Source organism: Caretta caretta, chromosome 5 (assembly GCF_965140235.1).
Source record: "Caretta caretta isolate rCarCar2 chromosome 5, rCarCar1.hap1, whole genome shotgun sequence".
NCBI lineage: Eukaryota > Metazoa > Chordata > Testudines > Cheloniidae > Caretta > Caretta caretta.
This window is the reverse complement of record NC_134210.1, coordinates 113,800,216-113,822,647: the sequence shown is the minus strand read 5'-3', so window position 1 is coordinate 113,822,647 and position 22,432 is coordinate 113,800,216. Positions and strand designations below refer to the sequence as shown.

The window sequence follows — 22,432 nt, the reverse complement described above, 5'->3', positions numbered from 1 at the left end:
AATTTGGTTATGAAAGCAATCTGTCACTCCTAAACTTGCAAAAAATTTTCAAAAAGTAGAAATGGTCAATCTGACTTATAACCCATCTGAAATAGAGTCCCCTATGCAAGATGCTAAGAGCGTCTGTTCAGTAATAACTTGAAAAGATGAGTGCCATCTATGTAGATCTCATTTCAGCAAAGCACAAACACATGCTTCGCTTTAAGTCCCTTCCAATTCAGCAAAGCACTTAAAGAGGCGCAAAAGAGCTCTTCTCTTAAAAAAAATACCAGAAATAGAAATATCTGATAGTAAGGATGAAACATTTTTTGGCAAAGCTTAAATATAGTATTATAAATAGAAAAAGTAAAATAAAATATTCCAGTCAGAAATTCTCAAAGAGAGATTTTTCAAAGGCACAAAGGGCATCTAGATATATGCTCAAGTCCCATTTGTGCTTTGACTATTTTCCCCTTAGCCACGTATGTACGGCTATTCAGTTTTGAGGAAAGCTTCATATTCTCCAAACACACAGCAGTATGTTTTCACATTTGCCCATCCATGCAAAGTGCATCAGAACGAAGACTATTAATCCCCAGAACACTAAACTGACTGGAGCATTATTTACATTTACAGGCCTAACACTGGTTTAAATACGTATTATAGACAGCATTACTGAAGTTCTATTAAACTTTTACTCTCATGGGAAGGTTGAGTGGAAGAGGTTTCAGACAACAGTCACTGAAGTTAAGGCCCATTAAAAGGAGAGCCTAAGCACAGCCTTATGCAGGCAAACCTCCAATCATGCAGCCAACCCATTCACATCCTGACTTTCAGTATGTTAATTTATTCCATTTCTGGTCTTCCCATGTACAGATAATGCCACATATGGTGGAAACATTGTGACAATCATTTGATGGACCTCTCTGGGGCCTATGCAATGTGAGACAGAAGGATGGAGAGTGAAGGCAAAGTCTAGGAACAGAAGCAGAGCTTCGAGCAGTTTAACTTCTAAAGGTAGGTGACCTCATACTGGAATTTATACAATACACACATACTTTCCTTCTGCGTATAGATCACTAACATTACTATGCGCTTTTTGCTTAAAAATAAGTCATCTACCAATACTGCAGTCATTCAAACTAAACCATTGACCTCAAGGGGCCAATGAACATGAAAAAATATACAGTGTCCTTGTAAGTCCCTTCCCTTAGTGTGCAAAAAAGAGAAAAAGAAATTGTGCTACCATTCACAAGGCTGAGTTCAAGTATGTTTTCATTTCAGTCATTTTCTTATCCAACTGCACTGACTTCATGAAAATTGCACCTGTTGAGTCAAAACTGAGCCAATCAGAAAGAAGTCAAAAGAACCAATGTTTGTTGTGTTTCTACTTCAGTTTACAAAACAACCTTAGTTTAATACTTAATTCAAAGCCATTTGTTGACATAATTTTAAAAATGCAGCCACTAAAATACACTGTACTGTCCCAAACACTGCCTTATTCTATGATGCCAAAGCCAATGTTGTCCCTTATTCCAACTGGGAACCCCAAGGTACTTTGTGGTTAAGCAGCAACTATGTGCATCAGAGTTATTTTGCATACTCACCTGCTAGTCAAGAGGGCATACTGCAGCCAGGGCGTGATGGCAACTCTCAAGCTACAGAACAGTTGCACTGCCACTGCATGGCCTAGGGAAAGGATTTCCTCCCACTCACACATCACTTTAGCACAGGGATTCATCAGCATTTTCATAGCATGTACCTTATTCCACAGAAAGATTGACTCATAGACTAACTCCCCTCCCCTTTTGGAGCATACGGAGCACTTCCTCCCCCTTTCCCAATAATGTAACAGCCACATGGCAACTATAGCAATTGCTTATATGGACAAGTAACATTAGAAAAGTATTTAATATATTTTTCCTTGTTTCCACATTAGAACACAGCTAGAGAGCCAGCACCATGTGAGCCGTCAGGTTTCTATGAACCAACAAGTGCTTTGCAAACCACTATGAAACACAGTTCAAGAACCTCTGCCCTAACACACATTCCAGGTTCTCAGACTGTGCACTGGGGGGAGGATTTGGCCTCAAACAAATAAGAAATGATCAAGTTGTTTCAATCTTTAAAATGCCATGAATGCTATGTAATTTACTATCCTACCACATCAGATGCTGAACTCTTGCATAGGTAATATTTTATAAAATGCCAAAGAAAATAGAGCAGTAGTCCTTTAAAACAAATCCACCTCACTCCCAGTAGGTTTCAGAGTAACAGCCGTGTTAGTCTGTATTCGCAAAAAGAAAAGGAGTACTTGTGGCACCTTAGAGACTAACCAATTTATTTCAGCATAAGCTTTCGTGAGCTACAGCTCACTTCATCGGATGCATACTGTGGAAACTGCAGAAGACATTATATACACAGAGACCATGAAACAATACCTCCTCCCAACCCACTCTCCTGCTGGTAATAGCTTATCTAAAGTGATCACTCTCCTTACAATAAGAAAAGGAGTACTTGTGGCATCTTAGAGACTAACCAATTTATTTGAGCATGAGCTTTCGTGAGCTACAGCTCACTTCATCGGATGCATACCGTGGAAACTGCAGAAGACATTATATACACACAGACACCATGAAACAATACCTCCTCCCGCCCCACTGTCCTGCTGGTAATAGCTTATCTAAAGTGATCATCAAGTTGGGCCATTTCCAGCACAAATCCAGGTTTTCTCACCCTTCGCCCCCCCCCCCCCGCACACAAACTCACTGGTAATTAATTACCAGCAGGAGAGTGAGTTGGGGGGGGGGGGAGGGTGAGAAAACCTGGATTTGTGCTGGAAATGGCCCAACTTGATGATCACTTTAGATAAGCTATTACCAGCAGGACAGTGGGGCGGGAGGAGGTATTGTTTCATGGTGTCTGTGTGTATATAATGTCTTCTGCAGTTTCCACGGTATGCATCCGATGAAGTGAGCTGTAGCTCACGAAAGCTCATGCTCAAATAAATTGGTTAGTCTCTAAGATGCCACAAGTACTCCTTTTCTTATTGTAAGGAGAGTGATCACTTTAGATAAGCTATTACCAGCAGGAGAGTGGGGTGGGAGGAGGTATTGTTTCATGGTCTCTGTGTATATAATGTCTTCTGCAGTTTCCACAGTATGCATCCGATGAAGTGAGCTGTAGCTCACGAAAGCTTATGCTCAAATAAATTGGTTAGTCTCTAAGGTGCCACAAGTACTCCTTTTCTTTTCACTCCCAATAAAAATTCAGACTGAGCTGGAAGTTATTTTCCCCCCATGCTTTTCTTCCAGAAAATAGAAGCAAAAGTGCCATCATATTTTTCACAGGAAGACAATTATTCCCCTTCCCAATACTATTATAATACTAGGTAATTTTAAATAATTGGCATTCATTTACTAAATAAAAGCAGGGAAAGAAGTTTAGACCCAAAATTGTTTGTCTCAGTTTGGACACATGGGGCACTAAATACACCCTCAAGCCTCCTAAGTGGTAGGTCAGCAGCCTGCCTTGTTAGCAGTAAGTAATTAAATTTCAATTGTCCTGACTGGGTTTTTGTTTGTCCTCAGCTACTGGACAATAAGATTTTTCCTAGTCTGATGTGTGTAAAGTGCCTCTTCACCAATCAAGCAGCTAAAGAGCAGAATAAAAAGAAAACTCACAAGAGCAAAGGATAAATAAAGAACACAAGCTATAGGAAAGACTCCTCTATTTGTTTTTCCTAACAACGCCAACTTGCATGAGAAGTATCCTGATACATAATACATCAACAAATTGGTAAAGCTGTGAGGGATGGCCAAGACTAGGTCAATTCTAACAGAAAGGACAGTTCTGCCATCCAGACCTAGGACTTGTATTGTGACAGTTTGCAGAAAAATAAGTAAAAAAACCACCACAGTATGTAAGTTAAACCAGACTAAATGACATCACAGAAAACATTCTATTTGGATCATTCCAAAGTAGTTCCTATACTCCTCCTCATACTGCTTTCTACTTACTGGGAGCATTTGAATGAAATCAGAATCAAGGTCTTTGTTTCTTAAAGGTTCAGTCCTGCATTCTTTAAGCAACAGGAAGTCCAATTTGACTTCCAAATAGGGTGACCAGACAGCAAGTGTGAAAAATCAGGATGGGGGGATAATAGGGGCCTATAAAAGACAAAACCCCCTATATCGTGATTGTCCCTATAAAATCGGGACATCTGGTCACCCTACTTCCAAAGAAGTTATAGGTCTACTCTACAATAATGACAATGATTTGTTCCACTGAGTCACTGACAAAACCATCAACCTGAAAAGTAGTCAATCTAAAAATAAATTAGTTTAAAGTAGTTTTGGATACTACATAGGCACCTGAGTTCTTCCAGCCTATTTGTGATCCTAGAAAAAATTTCAAAAATGGGAAAATGTGATTGTATCTTCTGTTCCTGTGAGCAAGACCACATCTCAACCCCCCCAAAACACACACACACGAAGAAAACCAGGGAAAATGACTGTACACACTACATGTTATCAAATGCACAAAATAAACATAATAGAAAAATTAGAGAAACGACTCTTTCCTAATCCTTTGCAGTTATAGTGATCTCAGGTGATTCTTGAAAAAGTGAACCCATTCTTGTTATAAATAAGATTCGTAAATTTACAGTATCCCTTTAATTACCAATATAGGCAGAATAAAATCATTTTACACAGTTAAAAAATGAATCATGCTTTGTTGAGCTAAAGCAGCATTCCATTAGCCATTAACAGTATAGGGAAGGGGTAGTCATTAAGCGGACCACGGGCCAAATCCAGACCATCAGATGCTTTTGAATGGACCACGAAATCTTTATTTTTTTACTTATTATCATTATTGTTATTATTTCTGTATTATTTTCTCTTGAGTTTGGACCTTGACTGTATCTTGTCCAAGAAATCTGGACCTTGACAAAAAATAATTGATTTCCCTTGGTATAGGGCCATACCTCACAGCTGAACTAGTGTCAGTCACACTATCACACTCCAAAAATCCAACCCTTAGACATGCTAGGGAAACACTTGGCCAGCTGGTGGGGGCGGGGAGAGTGCGGAGCACAAAGGTGGCTTTAGAGCATTCTTACTGATCCCCAATCCTAGGGGTGGCCAAGGGCTGTACAAAATTGTGCCCATCTGTTTAAGGCTTTAAAAAAAATTAGTGCTTTAAAAAAATATTGCAAGTGGGAATTCCCCAAGAATGCAAGTGTGTTCCAGCCACATCCCTCTTCGGTATGAAGACTCCCTATGCTAAAGGGCCTGTGGGTGTGAGGAGCGAAGAGACACTATGCTAGTTCTATGACAGGGATGAATTCTTATACTAGGGAAATCCCCAGGTAGCTAGTTTAAACTGGTTTACCAGCAGAGGAGCACAAAGCAGCCAGATCACAGTGGAGGATCCAACTATAAGTCTCAGTCATGGTTTCTTTCACACACAGTGCTGAACATATTTTTTTATCCTGTCTACACTTCAGTTAAGGCATTTTCAACTCCAGCTGAATGGGACCCATTATTGAGAGCATTTAACAGGTTGACTTCTTAGGCTGTGTCTACACTGCCACTTCCAGCACTAAAACTTCTGTCGTTCAGGGGTGTGAAAAAACACACCCCTGAGTGACAAAAGTTTTATCACTGAAAAGCGCCAGTCTAGACAGTGCTTTATCGCCGGGAGCGATAAAGCTACCACCCCTTGTTCAGGGTGTTGGGGGTTTTTTTTAAATCACCAGGAAAGCTCTCCCCCGGCGATAAAGCATGTCTACACTGCCGCGGTTGCACTGTAATGTGGGTAGTGTAGACATACTCTTAGAATACAGAGGTTAAAAGTTTATCTGCTCCTACCACCCACTCCTCACTCCAAGTCACAATCACAATTCTATGTCAGAATTGCTATGGAAATGACTATATCACAAATACAAGAGTAGGATGGAGAATAAGTAACAGGAACAAGTGAATTTTTCAAAAAACAAAGAGGTCCCATGTCCACAGCAATACAAATTGAGAGGGAAAAATGCAGAAAACATTGTGAATGATCAGATTTATTTATAAATTTGTAGAATGCTTTTAATGGCTCAAAGAAAAGGAGTACTTGTGGCACCTTAGAGACTAACCAATTTATTTGAGCATAAGCTTTCATGAACTACAGCTCACTTCATCGGATGCAACAAATGGGTTAGTCTCTAAGGTGCCACAAGTACTCCTTTTCTTTTTGTGAATACAGACTAACACGGCTGTTACTCTGAAACCTGTCTTTAATGGCTCACTGTGTTTCCCACAGCAGCTATTAGATTGACAATAGTCCTGACTTTGACAGCCTGCCCTGAAAAGGGCAGTGGGGCGGGAAGAGAGGACTACAGCATCAGAAAGGCTTAGAGAACAGGTAGGATTGTCAACCCTCCAGGTTTGGCCTGGAGTCTCCTGGAACTGGCATCGATCTCCCGCTGACTACTGAAAGCAATCCAGGAGCTTTTAATAGGATATTTAAAGAAAATGACATTATGTCATGTTGGGGGAAAAAATCTCCCAGAACAACTTCAGGCAGAGTTGGGAACTCTAGAGTCACAGGGAGTAGTAATACTTTCTACTTGTTAGGCTGAATGTGCATTATTCGTATGACAGAGAGTTTGCAAAAACCGGATTTGCAACCCAGGCCTGTGAGATGGGGTGCTCACTCTCAACTCCCACTGAAATCAACAGGACTTGAGGCCTCAAGGCAGCTGTTCAGGCTAGGGCACTCACTCGGATGCAACCCCCTTGCTTGAGTGGTGTCTACGGATGCGGCCACCTGAAGGAGGAAGACGGCACGCAGCAAACTCTATCCTCCGCAGCCCGAGAGGCTTTTAGACCCGCACACACACACACACACACACGCCCGGAGTGTGTGTGTGTGGGGGGGGGGGCTCGCCCCAATCCTAACGGGAGAAAAACAGCCCTGCTGCTGGTGCACCTCGATGTTTACAAAGGCGCTCCCACAGCGGGGGGGCCGCGGGTGGGGCGCTGTCCTTCTCCAGCCCCCCCCAGTCAGAGCCGCCGGCGGGGGCAGCTACCCCCCGTATCCCTGACACCGAGCACTTCTGCGCCCACTGCGACGCCTCCGGGGCTCTGTTTCCAGGGCAGACGTTCGCACAGCCCAGAGGACGCCCCAGACCCAGCCCGCATCACGGGCTCGAAAGCGGGGCGATGCGTCCGTTCCAGGCGCCTCGCCGCCCTGCCCAGCGCAGCCTGGCGGCCCCCCGGCCTACGCGGCTGACCTGCCGGGCCTTAGCAACGCCGCAGCCGCCGGCGCTCCAACGGACACCGCCCAGCGGGCTGAGAGAGGGCAGCCGTTCCCCCCGCATTCTGGAAACCCCACTGCGCCGCTTACCTGACTTAGCCACCCGCCCCGCAAGCTGCAGCTACGTTCCCCGCCCACGTGCCACCGGGGCGTTACGCAGCCGCGTCAATTCCCTCCCCCAGCTGCCGGGCAAAGGAGAGACTGTAGCGTGAGATTGTGCTCCCTGGGCGCGAGGCCGCCGACCAGAGATCCCAACATGCGCACTTGCAGCCATGAAGCCGCTGCCCTCGCTCTGCCCTCACCCTCTGATCCAGCGCAAAAGAGACAGCGCCCAGGGCAGTGTGTCTCTGTACTGCTGCTGAAAGCAAAACCAAGAGTTGGTCTAGCCCAGAGCACGCGGCATGTCCCGTGCTCTCCACTGCCGCACCGGTGTGCCTTGTGTTGTTATTAGAGGTTCAGGGCCAACTTCTGTTGTTCACACTCTTGCAACCCCACTGATTTTGATGGATTTGACAGGTGTTACCAAGAATAGAATTTAGTCCATCTCTAATCTAAAAATAAGTCTCTGCCTGACCATAAAGTTTGGGTCCAGATCCAAAATGTGGGAGCATTTGAATTAACAGTTTTGCATTGGTCCATTATGGAGATGTGAGCTGACCACAATGTGCAGAGCTGGATGCAAACTTTCCCAAAGTCTGGATTGTTTGGAACCAGGTTTTTGGTTCAGGACCCTCAGGTAAAACATACTAAAAAAAAAAAGTTATTTTTATAAAATTTTCACAAAATAAAACAACCCTGAAATTAATTTCTATAAGGTTCAAAAGTTTACAGAAGGATCTGTTCCTATATAACAAACATTTTGGAAGGGATATTAAACTTTCAGGGAGAAAACCAATCTCTTTTGGAGGTCAGGATAAAATCTGATGTGGGCAGATTATCTGCTGGGTTCTTAGAGCTTCCACTGGAGCATCCAGTACTGGCCACAATTGATTTGGAGGGTTTGAACATCTGACCTCTGGGGGAATCAAATTCAGGGGCAGTTTAAGAACTGAGATCAGAGGAGGGGGTGGGGAAGCATCACTATCTCTGCCAGCAACCATGGCCCCGTGCTGTAAAAGAGGGGTCTTACTGGCCACTGTTGGAGACAAGGCTAGATGAGTATCCCTGGTTGAGAACTACTGCTCTACATAATGGGACATGCCTGCCCTCAGCTCAGAATCTTCCAGAAAGCAGTGTCTGTTGGGGCCATTTACACTCCTGCTTCACCTAGGGTTCTGAGAGTATAAATTGGGGAGTGGCCCCCAACAGCCACTGTGTTCTTGTGACTGTTGAAGATGCTGTGAACTCAAAGCTCACTTGGTATCCTTGCACCTTCCTCATTGTTTTTTTTTTTTTTAATTATTATTATTTTTTCCCACCTGTGACCATTTTCACTCCTGGACTTACAACAACCTGCTGCTGCATCCCCAGTCAGGTGCAGAAGACAAAGGATTTAGTTGGTTGTCACTCTCTTCAGGAGGGCACCTCCTGCAACAGTCTGGCTCCGCAACAATAGGCAAGTGACTGGTAGAAAATCAGAACAATGGTCCCGGCTCAGGATTTCCTTCCCTCAGGGAGGTTGTGGCAGGCTGCAGTCCATTCCTAACCCTAGCCAGGCTTCTCTCACAGAATGAGAACTGGAGGTGTGCTCTCCCTCTCACCCAGCACCCAACTGAAATGGACTCTCCCCCCTTTTTGGCCCCCCTCTCCAAGTCTGACCCCTAATGCAGGTACACTGGATTGGGGCTGGCTGAGCCCACAGCAGCTCGTTAACCCTTTTCTGGCTGGTGAGGGGTGTGTATACTCCATCACACTGCCCATTAATTGGTTAGTTTTTCATTTTTTCCTTTTAAAACAAACCAAAGGAAATGGTATCTCCATGTTGCAGACACCCTAGTCAAAGGAGTCCAGTGCTGAAAGTCTGGCACTGTCTGCTCCAAAGAACACTTGCCATGAAGGCTTTCTCCCAGGTGTAAGTGACTTGAGATCCCTGGGTTTGTCCGAGTTTGTCCCTTTGTACTGTTTTGGTGCTGATGGCCTGGCCCTGTCTATGCTAAGAAGCATTTTGCTTCCATAGGCTGCTCATCAGGGTGGTTTTATGTCTGGTATAAGAGACTTTGGTTCCTCAGGGTTGACTGAGTCCAGTGCCAAGGGCCCAACTTTGCCATTTTCAAGGTCCTGGATATCATCCAGGTTGACCAGATGCAGCGCCAAGGGCATGGCACCATCAAAGAGAGGGGCAAGATAACCCAGAAGATCCTTTCATATTAAGGGCCTGTAGATTGCATCAGAAACCCAGGTCTTGCCTGAGTCAAAGGAGAGCTCTTCTGCATAGAGCCCTGTTTAGTGAGCTCAGGTCTCTGGGATCAAGGGTCTTGCTTTTGATTGTGAGGGCCTTCTTGGTTGGAGATCTTCCAAGAACTGGTCCTCAGAACAGGGTTGTATTGTCTGTGGTTCCATGAAGGGTCACAATAAATGAAGCCTTTTTACTCAGCAAAAAGGAAGTCACTGGAGTCCTTAGAATCCTGACTGCCGAGCCATAATTGGGGTGGTTCATGCGCTACACTAAAGCAGCTACAAGCTTTGCTGGGCAATCCACTTTCACTTACTCCAATTTAAATCAAATTCGCTACTCTGAGAGTAGACCTGAGATGGTCCTCTACCGGTTTTAACTTGGTCTGTCTAATGCACTTGAAACAGTACAAGTTGTCTTTGAATTCTGTTAGGGTGGAGTGGGCTACCAAATCAGTTCACCAACCTCCAATACATAGAACAACAGCTTTTGTTAACCCTAGAGTAATCTACTTTAAGAAAACTCCCACTTTTGTACCCGGAGAACTCTGTTTCAGGTGGGAGGATAAGGGGAGGTTAATGACCCTGACCAATCAGTTCTTAGGAAGAGTCCAAGTTTGTGCATGAGTAGTTGCTTATTCCACAAGTGTGAATGTGCAGAGCCAACGATCTCAAAGTATTACAGTTACTAGTACCTTCTTCTTACAGCTTTTGTAAAGCACTTTGACATTTTTCTGTTAAAAGATGGTATGTAAATACAAATCATTCAGGAGCAGCCACTGAAAATGAAAATCTCATTTCTTAAACAGAGTTCCATCTAAACTAGGAAGTATTGTAGCTTAAAAAAAATAAGGACTGGAATAAGGAACCTCAAAGTTAACAATGTATTACATAAAGAAAAGGAGTACTTGTGGCACCTTAGAGACTAACCAATTTATTTGAGCATGAGCTTTCGTGAGCTACAGCTCACTTCATCGGATGCATACCGTGGAAACTACAGCAGACTTTATATATACACAGAGAATATGAAACAATACCTCCTCCCACCCCACTGTCCTGCTGGTAATAGCTTATCTAAAGTGATCATCAGGTGGGCCATTTCCAGCACAAATCCAGGTTTTCTCACCCTCCACCCCCCCACACAAATTCACTCTCCTGCTGGTGCTAGCCCATCCAAAGTGACAACTCTTTACATAATCAAGTCGGGCTATTTCCTGCACAAATCCAGGTTTTCTCACATCCCCCCCACCCCCATACACACACAAACTCACTCTCCTGCTGGTAATAGCTCATCCAAACTGACCACTCTCCAAGTTTAAATCCAAGTTAAACCAGAACGTATTACATGATTCATGATTACATGATTCAATAGCAGTAAACCCTGCCATGTTTAAAAACAATATTTATTTAAAATCTCTTAGTTCTGGTAATAAAAATAAGTTTAGCAAATGCGGCTTGTCAGCTATAACATTAACCATCACTACTAAGATTAAGGCTGATTTAAACCACAGTTTTTTAGATGCAGCTGCTTTCACCACGAATAATACTAGGCTATACAGGGGCCTTACTTCACACACAAAACTTCCATAGGCTTCAGTGCCAGTTCTGTGTGTGGAATGATGACAAGATTGGGCCCTAGGTCCCTGATACTGGGAAGTGATATGTATCTCAGCACCCTCTGACGTCAGTGTAAGTTGAGGTTTCTTAGCACTTCCCAGGAGGCATTCAGTAGGTCAAAGTATTGGGCCTGAAATCTCTTAAAGAATGTGATCCTGCAATGGTTACACATATAAAAATTCCCATTGACTTTAGTGGGAGTTAAGCATTCATAGGGACTTCAGAGTTGTGTATAATTTCCAAAGTCTCTACCACATAGGGTCCTAGATATAAATTTATTAAACTGAATGGTTAGTATATTTTTCAAATATAATCTGGGACAATATAAAAATGTGGAAAATCCTAGCAAAAGGTCAACTCACACACTACTTGAACACCCCAAACTCTCATTGGCTGCAGTGAGAGGCTGGGCTAGACAAGGAATGCAAAATTAGGCCCAAAATTTCTGGAAGTTTTCTCCAAAACAGCAAAATGTGGTAGATTGAGAACCAACTATATATGCAAATACAATTCCTATTGAAGTCAAGGCCATGCATTCTAGAGAAGAATTTGGATCGAGATGTCAGAAGTGGTCCCTTTTTAGTTAGTTTTGTGGATACTGTATGTTTGGTAGGAATACAAATATAGGAACATCGAAATATGGGCTAAATCACCCTTTTCCTTGCACAGTCACAAAGAAAAAAATAGGTATATTTTTTTTCCACAGCCTTGAGGCCTTAGTAAACACTAGATCTTCTCCCTTCTTGGGTGAGTGATTTACAGGTCTGGATAGGGTTAGGGAGTGTAACGGTAACCTGTGAGTGACTGGATATTGTTTCTGTCATAGATCAGGACTCGGAATATATAACCCTTGTTATCCTGACCTTTGTCATGTGACCGGGGCCAAGAAATAAAATCTCAGAGCTCAGTCTTCAATACCCTGATGAGCTCACACTTGGTGCCATTTGGAGGAACATTGAAGCAAGGGAGGCTCTAGGACACCCATATACCTCCCCACATCCTGGGCTGGCTAGGTGGTTGAATCATCCCCTGGCAGAAGTTAGAGAAACCAGAGGGCTGCTCCCTTCTGACAGCGCAGTTACTTCTAGAATTATGCTGCCACTGGTTCTCTCTCTCCCAGCTACACATATTACAAATTTGAAGAGTCATAGAATCACAATTATTGCTGACATTGGCAGTATTAACTTCCACTGGAAATGCTGTGGGTTTACCAGGAGATGATGCTGCATGGAGTGACTGTACCTGACATCACCCTCTTCCTTTTGGTTAGGTTTTCCACCAAAAACCCACAGATCTTCCACCACATAGTGTTCATGAGTAAGGGGCATACTCCATGGACTTGGGGGAAGGGGAATGGTGCCTCTTTTAGGTTCTAATTCCCTTTGCCTGCCATACTGGCTAGTATTTCTTCCACTACTATCCCTTCAGTGTCTGAGCTTGGAGAGGATGATGTGACCATATGTTGCTATCTATATCTGTATTACTAACCTCAAAGATTTCCTGAATTTGATATACAAGTTAAGGGTACTCGAAACAAAAATGTCTTAGGTATACAGTATATTAATGTATGGTTGATTAACAATAATTATTTTGTATTTAAGATGGAGGGCTACATTTTCAAGCGTCAATGCCTGAGTTATACATTCAGACTGAATAATGGGACAGGAAAATCAGCCCAAAAGTGTGCAATTACCTCATGTGTGGACAATATGGAAAATCTGGGCTCAGTGTGGTGTGTAAACCATTTGAACATTTGGCTTGTAGGGGCACAGTCCAAGTGGCTGGGATGCATGCTCAGGATCACCATGTGGGTTGAGGAGAGAAAGAATCCTCCCTGCTCCAAGTACACAGAGAAGCAGCAGACAGTAGCTCTTTTACCTGCTCTATAGCGGAGCTGGAGAGAATAGGGGAGAATGGCTGGTGAAGCTGTCTAGGCATATTTACCAGCCCAGTGCATGGTTTACCTTCCAGTATTTTTAACCTCCACATGCTGGAGTGCAGGGAGCCCTTATGCCACAAAACTCTGCATCATGTAGTGGATGCAGAGCCTCATCAGAGGGTCCCCAAATTCTGCCTTCCCCTGTTATTACAAGTTTCATTGAGTCAGAGCTCTCCACAGTAGTGAAGCATTTGTCTCACACAATGACTAGAAATAGGCGTTTTGGTTTTGGACAAACTGGTGTAAATGTGAAAACATTTACATAATCTAAACTGTTCTGAAGATAATACTTAAAGATGAGTAAAGTGTTCACATATCTGGTGCTATATTGTTTTTGTTTAACAAAGAGCCAATAAGACAGTAGTGAATTGATCTGCAGTGAGAAACTACCTTCACAAACAGAAGGGCTGAACATTGTCTGAACCTAAGCCTGTGAAATGATGAGCACTTTCGGTCCCCATTCACATTAATGGGTATTCAGTGCATCATGGAATCAGGCCCTTTATTTGTTCAAATTAAATCAGTGGTTCTCAGACTTTTGTACTGGTGACCTCTTTCACATAGCAAGCCTCTTATAAATTAAGAACACTTTTAACACCATTATAAACTCTGGAGGCAAAGTGGGATTTGGGGTGGAGGCTGACAGCTCGTGACCCCCCATGTAATAATCTTGTGACCCCCTGAGGGGTTCTGACCCCCAGTTTGAGAAACCCTGAATTAAATCCTTCATACTGCACAGCAAAGTCCAGGCAGTGACTTCATATCCACTCATTCTGTGTTGATTTTATTTACCTGCAGATTTTATTTTCCCTGAATATAGTTAATCCATGCTTGATTTGTCCATGTACCTGGGTAACCAATCTGACTGCATTTATGCATTGCTGAGCTGTTAATTTGATTTAATTTTTGAGCACATAAAAATGGAGATTGCAAACAGATTTGGATTGGTGAGCCATGTCTACGTATAAAATAATGGAATCCCAGGAAGGTTTTAATATCACAAGGGTTTTTTTTCTTTATTCTAAGATTCATTCTCCTTGAAAACTGTCATCAGTCTTGCACGTTCCTACACCACAAACTCCCACTGACTTCAGGTGGAGTTCTGAGAATAGAATTACTGAAGAATTGGGCTCCAAGTGACATGGTTTCATATCCATGGCTTAAGGATCCTAGCATTGGATTCTTATTTGAAACCAACCTTTTTAGGTTCTCCCAACGTTAATTACAAAAAAGGGCTTTCATTATCTGGTCAAACATTCTGGGTAACATAATACAAAAACTGTGGGAAAAGTCTTCAGCTGGTGTGACTCAGGGTGGTTCAGTTGAAGTCAATAGAGGATCTGACCCTATATCTTTTTCTGTAGCCTTAGATGTGTAAAGCTGGTATTTTTTTATTACTACCTGTGTGTGTTCATGTTATAGGACTTGTTCTAAAAGACCTGAGAATCTTTCCGTTTACTTTAATAAGCTTAGATTAGGTCCCTCATGTGTGTGAGCAACAGGGCACAGTTAAAGTTGGTGATTGGACTGAGGGATAACAATAATATTTAATGGTTATCTTTGAAGCATTTTTACAAACATTAACTAAAGTAGTATTATCCACATTTTACAGATGAGGAAACAGAGTCAGAGACCTTAAGTAACTTGCCAAGACCTACTGTGAATCTACAGTAAAAGAAAGCTAGAATTAGAAATGTGGGCGTTCTCATCCCTCAGACATGAACTCAGATCATGCCTCCCTGGATATTCTTGGGTTGGTGTTGGAAATCTAACAGAGAATTTGCTGACTTTTTGTGTTTAAAGTTTCAGCTGTTATGTAGCATTAACAACATTTTTTTGCAGGAGGAAGACTTTTTAGAAATGGAAGTGTGTGTGTGCTTCACAGCTACATAATGCAAATAACATCAGAATTTTCTCCAAAATTTCAAAGAAGTTCAACCTCTTGGTCCCAAAGGATCTTTCAGAAAAAAAGTTTAAGAAGTTGAACACTACGGCTGTGTCTACACTACGGACCTAACAGCAGCACAGCTGTACCACTGCAGCTGTGCCGCTGTATGGTCTCATGTCTAGCTGCTCTATGCTGCTAGGAAAGAGCGCTCCTGCCAGCATAATTAAACCAATGAGCAGCAGTAGCTATGTCGGCAGGAGAGATATTCAAAACAATGGGTCAAATCCAACCTACCGATTGTGCATATATGCAAAATCAGGAAGCCACACAGCTCCTTTCTACCTATTCTGCGCTGCCCCCAAATCTGCAGAGGGTCTGGAGCTACAGAGAAGGCATTTCAGTGGGATGTTTTCCATATGTTTTAGCAATTATGGTCCTAATGTGTCTATCCCACCTCTCACACATTATTATTTCTGCACCTGGCAGACACAATCTGCAGAGAAGGGTAATAATTGGGATTGTAGCCTATCTGAATATGGGCTCACAGTAATGCAGCTTTGGCTCATGTCCAAACCAGAAACACTTAGGGCCTATATTTGGTCCTCTGTGAACAAAACTGGAATAGAATAGTTCTATCAACACTACTGCAGCTCAGACTCTGAACCTCTTGCAATATTTTGTCCATTAAGAATATGGCACAGTGGAAAAAATCCCATTACTTGGTATTTCACTATTAAGAAAAATATTCTCTAAGACAATTCCACTAAAAATGTATTAGGTCATAAAGGCCAAGGGACCCAAAACAATTCTGCTAGAGTCATTATAGCTTTCCTTTTAGCGCTATCAAAAATTGCCTTGATTTTGCTAGTAAGTATACACTGTGATACTTCAGTCTAAATTCAGTGTCACTATAACATGTCACCGATGTAATTCACAGAGTGGGCAATAAAGGCATGAAAAGTAACTTCTGCGCATATACAGTGGTTAGTTTTCAAATATTAATGATAATCTAACATCATTGATCCCAAAGTAAATTACAAATAGGCAGAGGACAAGCAACTTGCCTGGGGCATTGCAACTGGAAAGAAAAAAGAAGTAAACAAGAAATGGAAAAAGGAAGAGGGAGGAAGAGTGCAGATATGAGCAAAGAAATACTACAGCTCTTGGTTATAATACCTTAGAGCTCAAGCATCATCACTTCTATGGAGAGCCACAAAGTTGTGGAATGATGTCCTAATATTCTATTACAAAGTTTGTGGCATAGTATTGCATCCTTGTGACTTGGACTGAATTAAATTTCAAGTTTCAATGGATAGCCAAATTTCAGTCAAAGTTCAGATATCTGGCTTCAAATGGACACTTTTTATATCATAAGAGGATGCACCCATGGGATGAATTTTTGACCCCATTGACTTCATTAGGGGCAGAATTTCAAGCCTGGGACCTGCCTCATGGCTTCTTCCCTCTTCTTCATAGTTGTCTCTGATGGCAACCCAGGATGGATGAGGGAAGGGTAATGAAGAGTCTTTGATCCGTTCCTGAAGCACTAACTATTAAACACTTATCCTCTCCTCCTGCTTATGGCTATTTCATGTCAGAATCTCCCACTGTTATTTCTTTCCTCACCTCTGATTGACAGAGCGCCACCTTCCTCATAGCCTGTGTCCATTCTCATTCTGTTCCCACAACCTTCTCCGTATCAGACCTCACCACTTCTAGTTTAAGAAACTGAAATTAGGAAGTCTGAAATACTGTCAAATGTATTTATAAAGCCAAATCCTGCCCTCCATTACTTCAACTGCTAGTGAAGTTTCTTTAGCAAACACTTGCTTACATTCCTTGCTTTTGCGATCTGTATTTTCAAATGACCATTTCAGCACAATCTGCAAAACTTTCTCGAAAAAGGCCGATAGGAATATATAATCATGTAGGCTTATTTTATTATCGTAAACCTCACAGTTAATAACACAAACAAAAGAGCAATCTGAGTAATGTTTCTGACTTTTCCAAAGTACCTTCATCCATTTCAGATTCTAAAAACCACATTGCTAATCAAAATATTAAAAGTAAAAAAAGACTTTTTTCACCATATATTTAAATGCCAAAAAGTCTATAAAAATGGGAAATGACCCCTTTAATTAAGAATGCAGGTTCCATACTGGAATTTCTATATACCTACTTACTCTAAAGTAGAGGTTTATTGGCAGTGGTGTTTTTCATAATACGTGATAATGACAGTAGCATCATATTAACTCCTTCTGAAAATCCATTTCTTCCATGATGTTTACAAGAAGTGAGTTTAGAATGATTATGAAAAAGGCTATATATCTTTATTTGGACACCCAAATCCCAAAGGGGGAATTCAATCGCAAAGTGGCTTTCAAAGTCCCACCCAAAATATTTTCAAAAAGAAAAGGAGTACTTTTGGCACCTTAGAGACTAACCAATTTATTTGAGCATAAGCTTTCGTGAGCTACAGCTCACTTCATCGGTTGCATCCGATGAAGTGAGCTGTAGCTCACGAAAGCTTATGCTCAAATAAATTGGTTAGTCTCTAAGGTGCCACAAGTTCTCCTTTTCTTTTTGCGAATACAGACTAACACGGCTGTTACTCTGAAACCAAAATATTTTGTAGCTTTAATTTCTTATATCTAATCACATATAAATATGAAGCTCTGGATGACCCAGCAGCCTGTCTGCTGTGGGTGTTTCATTTAGATTACAATGGTTTGGGGGCAGTGACGGTCTTTATTTTTGTCTATTTGACAGTGATGAGCATATTGCCAATGTTGCACAAAAGCAAATAATACTAATAATTAAAATACAGTAAATAAAGTGATATTTGCTTGAAAAGAGGAAGAATTGTCTAGTGGTTAGTGTACTCACAGAGACCTTTGTAGACCATGTTCAAATCTCTCCTCCACCACAGACCATGGGCAGATCACTTAATCTCTCTGTGCCTGTTTTCCCCATTTGTAACCACAGAGGGGTTGGGAGGATAAATGCATTAAAGAGATGGTGAGGGGCATATAAGTACCTAAGATAGATATATTGAGATACAAGGTTGACTAAAATCCTGTTGCACCAAGTAATCAAATATAATATATGTAACTGCTAATTATCACTGATCAGACACTGTCTTCTTTCTGGTGCTTCATTGTGTTTCCTTTAACTTTCTAGGTATGTCTATTAGTTAATATGTTCTCCTAGAGCAAGGAGGATGTAGGAGAGGAATTGTGCCTCTGTGGAGTGTCTCTGAGCAGAATGTACCCTGGGGCTACTCTTGAATTGCTGCAGCTTGTGCTCAACTCCTTGCTCAGAACTCTGCTCAGCATCACAATCTAGCCCTATAGTTTTATTTAGTAAAATGCAAATTATGTAAATGACAAGCTCTTTGGGTCAGGGACCATCTTTTTATTCTGTGTTTGTAGAGTGCCTAGCGTATTGGGGCCCTGGTTCATGACTGGGGCTCCTAGGCACTACCACAAAACAATAATAATAAAAATAATTAATGGGGGTAACTTCCACCTCCAGGTACACTGTGCAACCCCACTGGAGCAAAGGGATGTCATCTTGACATTGTCTGTTTAAAACATAAAGCGGGCATTCTTACAATTGCTTTGTAAACCTTTGTGAGGTTCACCTCTATTTAAATTAAAGGTACCTAATTCACAGTTCAAGCTACATGGGGTTAGAACTGCTGAGCTTTACAGTCCTGCTGCTCACATTCCACCCTCTGCTTCTCAGACAGCTCATCTCAGAGCAGTATACATTTACACTTTTGTAAATTCCAAATGAAGAAGCCAGACAGAAGGGAGGAAAACGTTGTCTCTGACGGTGTAAGGATTCCAAGAATCAGAACAACGTCTTGTGATTCTTTTCCTTCCAGGAGCAACGCAGCCTAATTAGATTCCACAGAGTTTGCCAGCAGATTGGGGCAGCATTTGAATAATAGACACAAATAAGAAAATGTGACTTCTGTGAAATGTGAGTGAACACGTGTCTTTATCACAAACACTACCACCATCATTAGCCCAAGTGAGAATTGTCATTTCATCCACATCAAGGAGGTGCACTGGCAGGAGAACCTTTTATTTAGGGCTTCTTCCCATGCCCCATTGAAGTTAATAGGACTCTCCATTGACTTCAGTGGGCATTAGTTCAGGTCCTTAGACTTCAGTCCTGCAAAGATTTTGTACATGAGTTCTTTAAACATGAAAGCACCATTAGTGTCAATTAAGTCATTGGGGCTACTTATGTGTTTAAAGTTTCTCATGCATAAGTTTTAGCAGGATCGGGGCCTTCATTTTAATGATTCAAGCTCCCACTGAAGTCAGTGAAAGTTTACCTGAGTAAACAGGATTTGACCATTGATATGTGAGGCTTAAAACTACAAAGTATGTGTACCTTTCAGGGTCCAACTCTGCAATACATCACTCACGTGTAGTCCTTACTCATACAAATAGTTCCATTGACATAAGGGAGACCAATAACACGAGAAAGGACTACTCACAAGAGTAAGTTTTCTAGTGAAAACCATTTATTCATTGAGAAAAGCTATTCAATAACACTAAGTTTAGTTTAGTTGCCACGCCTTTATTTTTCTCTTCAGTCACAACTGCTTTCTGGCCTTCTTAGATTCCTATTTCCAATGATGTTCTTCAGAGATCTTTTAGAACAATATTTCTGTCATCTTATTTTTCTGTGGCACATTTAAATAACTGTTCTTTTTACTCGATCTCAAATTTTGCATTCTGGGATCCTCTATATTTTCATTCACTACTGAATCAATCACTTTCCATTACTGGGACTAACATAAATTGAACTACATTTGGAGATGAAAAGCATTTCTTTGGCCCATCTCTCCCATCTTCTGAAAAAAGCCCACCAGGTCAAACCTGAAGAGTTTCTGCTAAATGTTTCCCTTTAGTTATCAGCTCATGGAGCCCTGTGCAAGAGGTAGAATGGGAGGACTCTAAACCCGGCCTGCCTGTGAGTCTGCACTCCCAAGGCAGATTCCACACATCCCAGATGTACCCACAAGGGAGCTGCCACGTCAGAAATATTGCCCCGCTCCTCCTTTTCCTCATCCTGGCACCCCAAATTCCTTAGGACCAGTGCTCTCTTTTGGCATCTCTCCTCACCACTGTTCAGAACCACTCTCTCCAAGAAGGATGCAGATGCAGCACAGGAATGAATGGCGCTCTGATTACTCATTACCATTGTTATTTATGTAGTAACTTAGGCATTTATGGCACTTAACAGACAAATACAATTGATAGACTCCTGCTCTGTGCAGTTTCAAATCTGAATCTGAAGTTACATGGTGAGGGATGACAAAGAAAAGGAGCCTGGGGTATTGGAGAATGAGTTATAATAGGGAAAAGCAATGAGATCATGCTTGTTACATTTGTATCTTGTTAGCTCCAATGTTTTATTTTAATACATTAATATATGGAAAAGTGCCTGGAATTAAAGTCATGTGGTGGCAGAAAGTCTTCTGACAGGAAATCCAGCATGCGTCGAAGGGTGCATACCATTAGGAGTAGTGTAAACTGAGTGCAGCTGCTCTGCCTCTCTGCTCCCAAAGTCTACTGGGTTCCATGGACCACACAGAGCTGAAATCTCTGGGACAGAGAGGAATCTGTATGCTGCAGAGCTACCATTCCCCTTCCAACAGTTTGCGGAGTATTTCCACCCCATATTATTCTGCTTTGCCCCCCTCCGTGCCTTCATAAAATTACCTTCAGCTCTCTTGTACTGCAGTGATTCCAAACAGGCTCCCAAACATCCATATGTTGAACAGTCTTGCTTTACAGCTTTCTCATGTGTAAATGCAGCTATTTTCCATTCTCATGATTCATGTTTAAATTTCTGACTTTGGCCTTTCTAAACTCTGAGGCCCTGATCCTGCAAACACGTAGCATATATTCATCAACTCTTGCAATGGTTTTTGAATCCAACATTTGACAGATATTTTTCATTCATTGTTCTTTGTCCAATCTCTTTCTCCTTCCTATGTTGTTTTTTGTTATCTGTTTCTACCTGTTTCATTGACTTTTCCTTTTCTTAGGGCCAAATTCTATTTTCTGTAGGCCTAATTCTGGGTTTCCAGTTTGGCTTTATGCCCATGTAATGCCACAAAGTCATATTCTTCTCTGTGTTCTAGTCCTTTTGTGCTGCTCCAGTGGTGCTGGAAAGCACCTGGGGCTGGCCAGCTGAGAATTCCTCCAGTAGAGGGGAGCTTTTACCTGGAGAGAGACAGTGTACCCAGCCCATGTGACGTCCCCCAACAAAGCCCTGGCACAGGAGGAATGTAGAGCCTGTGGCAAGAGCACACTGCACTCCAATTATCTTCAGCTGGTGTACAGTTCCATATGGAACAGTGTTAGCTGGCACAAATTTAGAGAAGCCTCAAGACAGCTCTAACCTAGAGCAGGACAGGAAATGGGCTGGCATGATGGCAATCAGGGAGCTGTATCCAGCTCCTTCACAGGCTCTCTCCAGCACTGAGGAGATTTTCATGTAGAAAAGAATCAGGGATATTGACTTCAATGGAGTTAATCTTTATTAACTTCAGCACAAGTGTGATCGGAATCAGGCCCAGCTATAGTGGTATAAACGTAGAGTCACTCCTTTGGATTCAGATATTTCACTGGCTTAACTCAGAGCAGAATTTGACCCTGCATTCCTTTATTTGTTTTACAAGACTATTTCCTCTAGGGACTATAGCATCGTGAGGAAACCAAAAACGAAATACTTCCTTGTAGGTCTCTCAACAAGACTTTCCACTCTGAACAGGTTTCCTTATATGTCCCTAGAGTCCTCTAAAGTTTTTATTTTTTTACCATCCATACTGTGTTATCGTACGTAGCTACGACTTCCTTTTGAATTTATCTGTTGTCCTTTCTCCCACCTAGTGAAGTGGTTGGTGGTGAGTTATAAACCATTTTATATTGTTTTCTAAAATATCCAAATATCACTTGTAAAGGTCTTTGCCGACTAAAGTGCTCATTTTCTATTTTACTCATGATTAGAAGCGGTCAAGCCAATAAAACTTCTAAACAAGCCCATAGCCTGGCCCAGGCTACTTGGCTTTAGATCAGTGGGTGTAAATGTAGGTAATTCAAGGAAGAGCCAAACCTCTTAGAATATTTTGCCATTATTTCCTGGCAGGCAGAATGACATTTCATAGCAATATACAGATATTCTTTTTTTACGATCACATCTTTAGGTTCAGTTTGTTTTGGCTCATAAGTCAGACCAGTGTCTTAGGTCTGTAATCAAAATATCTAGATTGCAATAAGACCCACTACATGATTTTAAATATAGGCTGTATAAAGGAGTTAAAGATGTAAAATTATGGAAAAATT

At 41.9% G+C, this 22,432-nt stretch overlaps 1 protein-coding gene across 2 annotated transcripts in view; it reads right to left on the bottom strand.

The window, feature by feature from the left end:
* FOCAD (focadhesin) overlaps nt 1-7,482 on the bottom strand; it is a 200,530-nt gene extending 193,048 nt beyond the window's left edge. Inside the window, exon 1 of one of the 2 annotated variants that reach the window (XM_048849366.2) lies at nt 7,375-7,482. The gene's annotated coding sequence lies outside the window, so the exon portion shown is untranslated. The other variant, XM_048849367.2, reaches the window with a different exon arrangement.
* Nucleotides 7,483-22,432: the final 14,950 nt, after the last annotated feature.